This window comes from Micropterus salmoides, unplaced genomic scaffold (genome assembly GCF_014851395.1).
Source record: "Micropterus salmoides isolate LMB-PRFRI ecotype aquatic unplaced genomic scaffold, ASM1485139v1 Ms_hic_scaffold_17, whole genome shotgun sequence".
NCBI lineage: Eukaryota > Metazoa > Chordata > Actinopteri > Centrarchiformes > Centrarchidae > Micropterus > Micropterus salmoides.
Genome location: NW_024040817.1, coordinates 21000799 through 21013535, shown reverse-complemented (window position 1 = coordinate 21013535; position 12737 = coordinate 21000799). Strand labels below are relative to the sequence as shown.

The following is a 12737-nucleotide window of genomic DNA, read 5'->3' as shown; positions in this document are numbered from 1 at the left end:
AAATATAACCTCTAGCTCAATTTAACACAATGTTGATAAAAAAAAAAAAGCTATATACATCTGTTATCTATGAGAGGATTGCACAAGACCTGCGCAGTCTGATCACATGATTGACAAGTGGCTACCTGCAAACCTGGTGATAATGCATAATTAATTGCCCCAGTGGCACATTCATTAACCTGAGCTATACCTTACACTACCTGGCAAAGAGAACGCAGGGAGGAGACATGGTGGCAGTGACTTACTGTGCATTCAGACCAAGCGCGAGATCTGTGTGATCGATGTGTTGTTCTAAGTTGTGATAGCTGTCTTCAGGTGGACAAAGCCCTAGCTCTGCATGGATGAGGCAAAATTAAGTCTCTGGCGCCTCTATGTCCAGCAGAACAGTGATGATTACCAGGTGAACACAAAAGGGACCTCCCGTGGCCTCACGTTTCTTGAGTCTCTATTTCCCACTGTCTTTCTTTCTCAGTCAGTCTACACTTACAGAAACACACAAGCAAGTTACAACACCCACGCTTTATGAGTGGCAAGCCTGTTAGGAGCAAAACATGTGTTTTGCATCCAGTTCTGCAAACACATCAAGGCTAAGTTGAAGTGGTTTCCCATACACTGTAAACCTGAATAAGTTCAGAATACTCAGACTTTTTAAGTAGTGGTAATATTTTTGAGTAAACCTTAACTTAAATATAATACATTTTTAAAAGCCTTTAATTTCTGCACACAAAATTCCACTGATTCTCTCTCTCTTACACTCTGAGGGAAATACTAAAATTGTGTAGTGCTAGACTCAAATACTAATGGAACCTCGCTCAACAAAATTACTACTAGTAAACTTAAAATTTACAAAATACCCATTTTCACATCAGATAATAGTCCTCAAAAATACAACTCCATTATTACAATTCAAGTTCTCTTTATTAGTATGATCTTCTCACATCGTCTGTCATTTCTACATTTAACAGACACAAAATAAGGCACATCTTGCATAAAGTTAAATAGACAAAGTAAGTGACTGCTTGATCAGATAATTAACGAGCAACAATTTTGATAATCAGTTTGTTTTCACTCTTTTTTGCAATAATGTTGAACATTCTCTATTTCTAGATTCTTAATGAGATCTTTTGGTGTTAAGTGATAATAACTTGAATCTCTTGAGTTAAATAAAATTTTCTTTTACTACTTACTTTACTGTGTTTTGTGTAAAAAGCAACTATGCGTAATTTTATTCCATCAGCAGCACTTTTACTTAAAAAATATAAAGGGAGCTTAAAATGTGGAGTTTCATGGAATCATAAGCAAATAAAGATGGCTAATAAAGATTGTTTAAAATAAGAAGTCTCACACTATGCAAATATTTAAGTCAGTAGACGTGGTAATGGAACAATCAGGGTTTCTGCAGGTTTCAGGGGGGAAAGAATTCTGTGTCTTTTCGGTGACTTTATAAAACATAAGTACTGCTGATGGATAAACTCCGGGGAGCAGACAGGGAGACATAGAGAAGCAGGGAAAGCCGGTGTGTTTGCAGTGAGAGACAAGAGGTAAAGGTGTGTGTGTGCGTGTGTGTGTGAGTGCAGGGAGAAGTTGAGGCAGGCGCGAGGCAGGCGCAATGCAGGTACATTTACAAATAATAATAATAGAAATAATGTCCATGGGGATTAAAACATGCTTTCACGGGGCCTTATATTGTAAAAAGATTAAGATGGTATGTTTGTGTGGGGGATTGGGGGTCCTCCCCCAAGAAAATTATGTTTTCCAACAAAGAAATATGCAATTCCACACAATTTTGTAACATTGTTATTACCACATCTGTGAATATGTAGGAAATTCTACAGCTGATTTGGAATAAACGACACCCCAAAAGCTAAACTTGCTAAATAAGTCTACTGGGGTTGAATTCTAACCAGTAGATCTGGGAAAATTCATTTGGTTAGTCTTGATGCTCTCCAGTGATTTTATATTCATTGCGCAGCACCAAGCTATTTTCAGCCTCACCACCTTATAATGGCAGGAAAACACATGACCTCAGAATCATTACAGATGGGATTATTCATGTTTGCCTTGTCTTAATTTGCCACTTTATACATTTGTAGAAATTAAGGTTGCACTTCCCCATAGCTGAAGAATAAATCCGTTTTATATCTGTGGTATATTCCGAAAGAGACTTGCAGCAATAACACCAAAGCTGCCTGTTAGTCTATGTATTCAAAATATAGTGAATTATATTTGTACCGATTTGGACTAGCAACAGAAAGAACTACACCACCACGGGAGGAAAACATTCTTGAGCGCTGCGGGGGCATTTCAATGAGGCAGCGTTACATGGATGTTGGAAAATAAATACCCATTTAAAATTATTTAAGACCTAGAACAGAAACTTCAGCGAATATAAGACTTTAAGACCCTGCCGAAAAAAAGTGCAGGACGTCTATCTGACAGGTGCTGTTATCAGAGCAGCTCCTTTAATCTGGGAGGTCTTAGAGTGTTTGATTGTCCGAGTGACAGAAAGTGACAGTGAATCTCAGAGAAGAAAATATTCTGGCAGTAAAAGTACGGTGTCTGTGTGTCAGGCAATAAATGCTTCAGCTTCTCCAGACCAACAAAAGTCTGGAGAAGCCAAAGGGTGAAAGAAGTGAAGCAGGTTAACAAACATCTCCCCTTCAGACTGGAAGCTGACCAGGAAGCTAACAGAATGTCTTTGATTTCAATTTATAGAAAATAATGAGCAGCTGTATTTTATTCCAGCCTACCTGTCCAGCTTGGAGAAAAGAGGTGTTCAGCTCCGTCCTGAACACAGACTGAACATCCATGGGGTACCATATTTCACACATAGCGACTTGTCAATCACAAGGTAGCCCCGCCCTAAAGCCTCCCCTGCTTTCTGGTTTATTTTCCTCTAAATGGGACCATAATTTAATACTATAAATTATAGTTATAATGTTGTGTTGAAGAACACTTGAAACTAGCGACTGAGACCATAAACTCATTAGGAAAGTGTTTACTGAGGTAATAAATCAGCTGAGAAGTAGCCACATTTTCTCATTGACTTCTATATGATCCAGTGGAGTCGCCCCCTGCTGGCTGTTAGAGAGTATGCAGGTTTGAGGCGTAACTTTTCAAACCTGGAGGTTCCTGCTTGGTGAAGACACAAAGCTGCTTCCTGGTTTCACAAATCAGACACATTAAATATCAGATTTCTGTGTGGTTTTGAAACGGACCAATCAAACAACGAGACGCAGATTCCGGTTGTCCTCGCATAGAGGAGCAGGTGGAGGTGGGGCTACGTACTGAGGCACTGCTCTCCTCCTCATTGTTGGTGGGCGGAAGTGAGGCGTGGAGGGTGGACTTGGGAGACTTGGTCTGGGAATCCTCATACTCCTCAGCCAACGCGAACAGGTCACTGAACCTGTAGGAGGAGGAAGTGATCAGAGGTCACAAACCCCTGGAGCAAATAGGTGTGAAGTGTCCTGCTCAGGCACACATTGGTGGACGTGTCACAATGGGAAATTAAACCACTGTTCCATCACCACCCCCAGAGAAGAGACAAATCCATCCACAGCCACCTTTCACTTTGAGCTGAAGTGGACTGCACCAGGAGAATCAGTGTCAGTGACCACAATGAGGAGTGTCAGCAATGTCTGGTTCATCTTTGCACTGCAAAACGCAAACAATCCAATTATGAGGATAATTATAAAAGAAAGCTTGCACTGCATGCTCATCGGTCCCCCCCACACACTTAAAAGCATATTTTTTATTTTTTCCAAGCCTGTCTGGATACAATAATCAAAATGTTAAGAGTTAATGGTGGCTGTTATGATTCCTTCTGTCTATACTGACTCTACAATGCTTTCTTAATCTGACTCAACTGTAAGAGACAGTGTTGTAGTCAAGACCGCCCAAAGCGAGACCAAGTCCAGACCAAGACCAGTTCACCACATTACATGACACACAATAAAATGTGAAACGAGATCAGAGGTACGTCTCAAATTGATCTGAAAGATCCACATTCTCATTAAAACACCCACATACAAACACTAAGAACTGAAATCAACGTAAGCATCGCAATCGCCGGGAGGGGTGACAGTTGTTAACGGTAAAAACACATTTTAATTAGGGTTACTGGTTGCATTTGAAGCAGTACGTTTTACATCCAATCAAAGTTAGGATGTTAAAAAATAAATCGGACAATGCAAAAGCAATTTATTGATATTCCCAAAGTTATGGTCTTGAAATAAAATCCTCAATGTCCAAGACAAGACCGAGTAAAAATGCGGTCGAGTCCGAGACGAGACCAAGACCATTAAAAAGTGGTCTTAAGACCAAGACCAGTCTCGAGTAAATGACCTATGACCAATGACCTAACAACAATATATCCATTTAATATTTTAACTAGACTGCTTAAGCCTTAGCTTCAACTAAACTTAGCATCCTAAAATCCTGTGTCCTCATAGGGGGGATTTAGGTTTTGAGATCCATGCACCATATACTTCATTCGGCTCAATTTAGACCTATTTAGGGCTGTACATAGATTATTTTTCAATTAGTCAATTAATCTAACGATTATTTTTTCAATTAGTCAATTAATCTAACGATTATTTTTTCAATTAGTCAATTAATCTAACGACTAATTTTGTTTATTCTAAAGAAAGAAAAGTTGCCTATTACTCGACTAACATACCAGTTTATCCAAAATAAATATCAAAAACATGTCTAATCAATAAATCTATATTTTATTCAATCATCCTGATGAAGCACATTAGAATAATGACAATAGCAGCAAATCTTAAAATGAATAAAATTTTCACGCTACTGATGTGTTGTGATAATAACAATGACATTAATTAGGATGGATGGATGGATTCATTTCAATATTGAGTAATGCAGTATGATAATAAAATGTATTTCTGCATCAGTGAACACCTGAAAGGACTCAGACTGTACAGACTGTCACAGATTGTCTGTAATTAGATTCAGCTGTTTTCTCGCTCATACGTGGCCGTTAAATAAACAGAAAATATGAAACAGCCGATCGTTACATGACTCACGGTGTAACGTTACGTTACCATGACAGCAGCGGAGCAGAAATTATTTTTAACATGAAGGCAATGAAGAAATACTACGTGTCCTCGTGCTGATAATGTGCCATGCTTGTGTGGCGACAGAAAGTAAACACGATTTGCAGTGCTACCATCTAGACAAGTGCTGCGGGATACTTTTGTTTCACATGTTCGTGCTGCTTCACGTATTCGTGGACAGCAGTTGTGCTGCAGTGAAGCAGCAGTTTACACTTCACAGAGCTCACGGAGCAGCACGTTGTTGAGTGTCTGTCTGAAATACTCCAAACTTTAGACGGTCAAAGGCGGAGCTTGTCCGGGATAATCCCACATTGGATGCAGCGACGCGTCGTGTATTTATGTAATCAATTACGTCGTTTCTTCTTTGTTACACATTGGGTACCCATACTCATTTCTTTCTTAAAGTACTGTTCAAAGACAGCGCTACTAATATAAATACACACAGAATCAAAGCCCAGGTCTTGAGACGTTTGGGAAACATTTTTTCATGAAAGGAGAAGAGTGGATTTGTCCCTAATTTCTAACAATTTGGCCATGCCTATGAAGGAGATGCTAATAGCCAACAATAACCTTTTCACTGTATACATCATATTTTAGCATTGTTTTGAGATAGTCTACAAAAAAACACACAAACCTATTGTTGTGGTGGCAGCCCGGCTTATGGTGAGTGTCCTGGTTATTTCTCCTTTTTTTTGTCTGTGATTCTGTTTTCCCTGGTTTTCTCTATACTCTGCCTGCCTCCCTGTGTCTCCTCCCCTGTGTGTGTGTGTGTGCGCGCGTGCTCTCGCTCTCTCTCTCTCTTTCTCTCTCTCTCTCTCTGCTCCTGAGCCCAGCCAACGACCTGCACCTCATCAGCCACCTCCTCTGCCTGCCACACCTGCCAGCAATCAGCCTCATCTCCAACAGTACTTCTACCCCGGTTCTCCACTCCATCACTGCTTGATCATCGTTGCTCCTAACCTGGTGCTACTGATCACTCAAGCCCTCTTATAACCTGCATGACCGCTGTTTCCCTGTTCTTGAGTTTCCCTGAGTTGCTAACCCTGTTTATCTGTCTGTCTCTCCCCAGGTTCACTCACCCTCGTCCTCTGTCAGCTGGGCTCGCTCACCTGCCCTCTCCCCTCGGACTTCCCCCACAGCGTCCTCCCAGCTCTCGTGCCTCCCTAGTCAGCCTGCCACCACACTCCTCCACCAACCCCCAGATCAGTTCTCCCGTGCCTCCTCTCTTCCTCAGCCCCCCTCGGCTCTCTGGTCTGTCTCCTCGGTTTCCCGTGCCTGCGTTTCCCCAGCGTCCACCTCTCCCTCAACTCCAGTCCCTTAACCCCTTTTTTCCCTAATAAAGCCATTTAATCTTGAGCACTGCGTTTGGGTCCACTCTGTCCATTTCACAACACCTATTCTTTCATTTCTTTAAACCTCTCAGTTGCTGGAAGAGGTATTCCAGTTAGTTTTCTGTAGTACATTTTAAAACATTATACTTACATTTCATACTACTTGTTTGTTGACATTTCTGTGAGTACACCGAGTACTTGCATTGCAGGTTTTGAAGATGTCAGTCATCCACTAGCAGGTTCACTGGGAGGTCACAGAAGGTTGGCTTGCATCTCGTGGTGTTCCTAGATTGACAATCAAAATAATTATACAAATATTTTTATAGCACACCAAGCCATAAAGTGACAGTTCTACCAATGTAATTCTAAAATAATAATATTGATAGCAATAACAAATCCATCCAGCTGCAATTACTAAAAGAAAAGTCAAATTTAAACAAACACAGTGACTCAAACCATGGGTGAGAAATAGAAGCCAACTATAACCTTAAACATGACAATAGAAGAGATTTGGAAGCCAGTGCAGTAGGGCTGGACCCAAATATTCGACTATTCCTTCACTGGGTTGGTATTCAGTTTTCAATTTTGGGATGTGGAGATTTGCACAAGCACCTACAGTTCTGTCCCGCACAATGCTGCGCACACACACCAGCTTGCACCGCAAGTGTTTTCAGTTTCTTTCTTGCTGTATCATGCAATGACAGACACATACTGGCTGCTGTCTGTTCGCTTTCGACTTTCATTGTCAGCCGTATGTTTTACTGCCCAAAAACACAGCTCGCGTTGTGAACTTTTTCAGCCACGAGTCTGTGGTAACCACTGCAGGTGAGCTGCTTGTGGAGAAGGCCTATAGTACATCTCTTTGTTTGTGTCTCTGCACCTGTCCGTAGACGACCGATCATGGATGGAGTTGGTCTCTTGGACGGATAGAAAAATAAAATGCTCAGCACATAAAATCTCAGCAAAATTGAGGATTTTCTGTCTTGGGTTATGTGTTCAGGGCAGCCCAAGAATTTAAAAATAAGCTTGTAAATGGCTTTTAAAGTGATCATGTACCGGAAAGCTTACAAAAATAAATACAACAAGAAAAGAAAATGCAGATTTCTTTAACCTAACTTAGGTTTTGCTGCATCAAAATTAAAGATTATGTGGCTAAGAATTGAGTTAGCCAATCAAATATATTTTAAACTAGACTAATTGTATAATATTTCATCATTTAGCTTCTATCTGAAGCAACATTCCCACACCAACACACACCCTTGTGTTTTTTCTCAACAGTGTCATTTTTGGTCTGAAAAGGGTTGAGACAGAATTTCAGTCAGGTACTAAATAGTTTAAGAACCATTAAGGAGTCATTCAACCATCTCATCATAAGTTTATAACAGCCTTTAACAGAGCCTACAGTGAAAAATGTTTACACTTAATGCTGTAATAGATTTTAGACTAGACTTTTGATCACTGCCAATCATTTGTGAAAGAAATCTATGAGAATTTTAAATTGCTAAATATACATATTCATTATAAAACCTCAGTCACAGCTGGACTAATGCACATTTCTAAAACAGTACAATATAAGATTTCCCATTCAACAAGAACATCATCAAATGCTGATTTTCTTAAAAAATTCAATATTTTATCACCAATATCAGAGCTGCTTTCGCAAGTCAGGTGATTATGGGCATGATGAAATTCCTTCAGCAGCACTCTCTAGAGTCCTTAATGGACACACAATATATGAACACCAACTTTTGATTAGTTTACAAAATAAAGGCCATGTAAACACTTCTCACAAACATGTGATATGGGCAGAGTTTATGTTTTGATAAATGTATTTAGTCTTTAAGACTTAGTTACCAGTTTATTTGGTACATCTAGCTAAATTTAATGCAGTCTAATTCAACATTTCTGCAATAAATCCTCCCTTCATAAAAATGATATTGTTCAGTTTTTGTTGCAACTGTATGATCATTCTGGATCACATGGACCGGTGTTTCTGATATTTTGTCTATCCCATTTATATCAGTGAGGCCATGATAAATAAAAGGGACTCCGCTGTGTATAACACAATACAGTTCACCAGACCACAAACTACATCTACCAAAATGAACAAATAATAATATTAAATTTAAATAAAAACTGAACATTCCTCACCAACTTTCATTACCACAGTGGAAAAATATTCTTTTACAAATACATATTACAGCCACTTCAGATGAGGCAACTTGTGTCTACAATTGAAGGGCTGAGGGGTTTATTAGGTTCACCGCTGATAAAATGAAATCAACACTATTTCAGGATACATCTTATCATAATGTCTTTGAAGCTCGAGGAAACTCCGCCCTCAGGTTCACTTGAAAGGAAAATTAAAACAGATTACAACAGTAATAAGTTAAATATAAACATATTAAATACTTATTATACAAACTAGGGCTGAACAATTTTAGAAAATAATCTAATTGTGATTATCTTTTACCAATATTGCGATTTAAAATGTGATAAATTAAATAAAGCTCTTTACCTTCTGTATTATTCAAAACGGATAGGCAGTAAATCAGTGTATAGTATGACCAACACAATATTAGATAGATTAAACATACACTGTTCTTTCTTGTGGGTCAGGCCTGTGTTATGATGAAATTAGGTGATGACTGAGACAGGCAGCAGAGACGCAGCACGTCTGTCAACACAGTCGCTCGTGTGCCTGAATTTTAACATTTAAAATAGTAATTCTTTAATAAATCAACAATGAACTATAACTGAATTGATTGTGATGTTGTTTCATAGCCACCTTTTCATAAAAACTAATTATTATGATAGTGTTAAAACAATGATAGGATCTTCACACATAATGCTATTATTTAACTTAATAAAATGTCATACATCAAATGATGCAACTCCACATGCCAGGTTTTCTTTGATATGTATGAAGCCTTATTCATCCGTCACAGTTTGGAGGACAAGCCCAATCTAGTCTTCAACTGTGACGAAACTGGCTTTGGGAGACAAACCTAGGACCAGGGAGAAGGTGCTCTGCCAGACTGGCAGGAAGCACGTCTACCACCACCAGCAGACCACCAGGGAGCACATTACAGTGCACTGATGCGTGAATGCAGCCAGGGAAAGCATTCCACCCTTCATCATCTACCCTGGCTGCCTCCCAAGTAAAGCCTATAGGCTGGATGGGCCTCCCAACGCCCTCTCTGGGAATCCAGGAGAAGGTGTACATGGACTCTGAGCTATTCCTCCGGCATTTTGTGCAGTATGCTCCGGAGGACAGACCTCTCATTCTAATCATGGACCAACACGAGACATGTCTCAAAAAATGGTATAATGTACTGCTGGGAAAAATAAATTCTCTGCCTACCTGCCCACACCACACACATCCTACCTCCTGGATATTGCTGTCTTTAATCCCCTCAAGACTGCTTTCTCCACCATGGCTTCCAGGATGGGTCTAGTGCGAGGGGATCTTGTGGTCGGGAAGAAGCAGTTTTCTTCTCTGCTGAGGAATGCCTACCCCACTGCTGTCAATGCCCAAAATATTAAGGCTGGGTTCCGCAAGGCAGGCATCTATCCTCTGTCCAGGGGGGCTGTGGACACAACCCAGGTAATTTTAATATTAATACAATGATAATTCATACTCTAAGTTACTTGCATTTCTTTGTGGTATGCTAATGAGTTTTAAATATGCTTTACTTGTGGTGGTGAGAGTGGTGAGAGTGCTCCCATCTGCTGACCGAAGGGATGCCACGCCATCCATCACTCCCTCAGCCACGCCATCCAGTGCAACTGCTACTCACACACACACAACCAGCGATCCACCTACTGACACACAGACATCAGCCACTCCCTCCACCACTCCAACACCTTGTCCCACTTGTAAAATGGTCAGTCCACAAAATTACCTGGTGGCAGCAGGTGTCATTCCGGAAAGTCTGGCCAACGTACTCATGAGCCCAGCCTTGGACAGGAAGGAGAAGGTAAGGCGTCGCCTTCTGCTGCCAGCCCGTGTCATCACCAGTGACCAGTACGTTAACCTGCTAGAGGAGAAAGAAGCAGAGGAGAAAGAGAAGGAAGAAGAGAAGAGAAAGCGCCAGGAAGATATGGCAAAGAAGGAGGAAAACAGACAAGCACAGGAGACCAAAAGGCAGAAGAAACAGGCACCATCTCCAACCGAGGAAGATGGGGAACACTGCGCTGTCTGCAGTAGAGTGGTCCCACCTGGCTCAGGAGATGGGGCCATTGACGAATGGGTGCAGTGTGACCTTTGCCAACTGTGGTTCCACTTCGAGTGCGCTGGGGTGGAGGAAGTGACACTTTGCCATAAATGTTGTCTGTCCACATAATCACACACACACAATGTAAATAGTTTTTAAATAGTGCAAAAATGAACACATCCTACTGGTTATATACTGACTATTTCTAGTTGTAATTTTTAATTAGTTTAGTGTAAATGGTGCACACACTCGCACAAACACGTAGTATCCTAATCATTTAATTTTTAAGTTCATGGTTTGCACATTAGTTAGTTTCAATTATTAAATTTTTTAAATAAATGCTAATTGTTTCCCCTCCTTCTTGTTCTTCAGAAAGATGTGGTAACGTTGTTGACTAACGTTTCACATGGTTCATGCTTAACTCACGAGCTATAATTAATGTCACGACACAAGCCTAACACAGGCCTAACTCGCATGGTCGTCTAGCTTATTAAGCAGTAAAGTTAGCCTAATTAACCCACGTTTTAACAAAAATAAATGTACTCACCTTTCTTATAGATTTCAATAGTATACTCTTCCGTTAAAAGAAATAAACTCAAAAATTATCCGTTTAAAGTAAATTTTCGCAGTTGTAATCAAGGTATGAGATCTGTACGGATTACCGCTGGCAGCCTGCCAGAGAATGCGCACACAGACGTGCTTGTCTGGCTCTCACTAACAGAGGAGTGGGCGTTGACGTGCGGTGAAAGGCGAAAAGTGTACGGAACATGGTTAGTTTAGATTATCTTAAATGTGCCATGTAATTGAGAAGTGAAGTTGCATTACTAGTTAATGTCAAATTAAACCGTGTTGGCAAGAGGTAACGTTAACATTGTCACCGTGGAAGAGTAATTCTGTTGTAATATTTGGAATCTTCCATATATCAGTTAAAATGTCAGAGTCCATGTCTGAGGAGTTGGTTAATGTTGAACAAGCTTACTTTAGCTTGATGTACAAATTAGTGTTCCATGAATAAGTAACTGCCTATTTAGTAGTAAGTAGTGGTACCTTACTGATTTACTTTCACAGCCCTTTCAAAAGTGTGTTTGGCTGTTATGTTAGCTAACTTAGTAAAATTAATCTTGCTTTCATAATGCTTTTAGTTCCTGAAATGTAGGTTGCTTTAAAAGCATCTACCAAATGAGTAAATGTAAAATTGACAGTCTTGTCTCAGTATTGTTAAGTTAAAGAAACATTGCTATAGGTGGTGGTCTTGACAAACTGTTATGTTTCTTTTAGGGATGGGTATAAAATGAGCCCCACGGCTAAATTATTAAAGATTGTAATGTTGGTATTGATAAGCTGCAACGTTACTGGCTCGTTTATCTCTGCTTTTTTGGTGTAAATTAGTTTAATATATTGCTGCAGCATCTTCCTCATACACACCAAGCAAAGTCAGCAGACCTTAGCAATGAAAGGGCGTTGGAGCCAGTAAAGTGAACCAGGTGGAGTGTATTTCACTTATATAATAAATACATTTAGTCATTTAACTGATGCTTTTATCCAAAGCGACTTACAATTGCAATATATGTTAAAGGTGGCACGCCTCTGGAACAACTAGGAGTTAAGTGTCTTGGTCAGGGACACAATGATGGATGTGTCACAGTTGAAATTGAACGCAGGTCTCTCACACCAAAGGCATGTGTCTTATCCACTGCTCCACAACCAAAAATCATTAACTTACTGTATGTAGACATATTTAGTAAGTTTAGCTTTTGGGTGTAGTTTATTCAAAATCTTACTCTACTTGTGATTCACAGATGTGGTAATAACAATGTTCCAAAATTATGTGGAATTGCATATTTCTTTATTGGAAAACTTTTACACTTTACATCCTCCGAAAGGCTGTTTTAATCCCCACGGACATTATTTTTATTATTTCTAATTGTACCTCCTTTGCACCTGCATCGACTTCTCCCTGCACTCACCACACCAGCTTTCCCTCCTCTCTCTCCCTGTCTGCACCCCTGAGTTTTTCCATAAGCAGTAGGTTATCAATTAATCAATCAAAATTTATTTATAGAGCACTTTAACAACAATCACGAAGTTGCACAAAGTGCTGTACAGAGATTTAA

General features: G+C 40.0%; 1 long non-coding RNA gene across 2 annotated transcripts; it reads right to left on the bottom strand.

Moving 5' to 3' along the window:
- Positions 1–899: 899 nt before the first annotated feature.
- Positions 900–12135, bottom strand: LOC119908156. Of its 2 annotated transcripts, none has more exons than XR_005445199.1 (6): positions 11171–12135; positions 10312–10740; positions 10103–10228; positions 9795–9996; positions 6558–6691; positions 900–3406 (listed from the first exon to the last, which is right to left on the bottom strand). It is a non-coding gene; the product is annotated as an uncharacterized LOC119908156 (long non-coding RNA). The 2 variants fall into 2 exon arrangements; XR_005445198.1 differs by having other exon boundaries at positions 10103–10231; positions 11171–12134.
- Between the last annotated feature and the right edge of the window lie 602 nt (positions 12136–12737).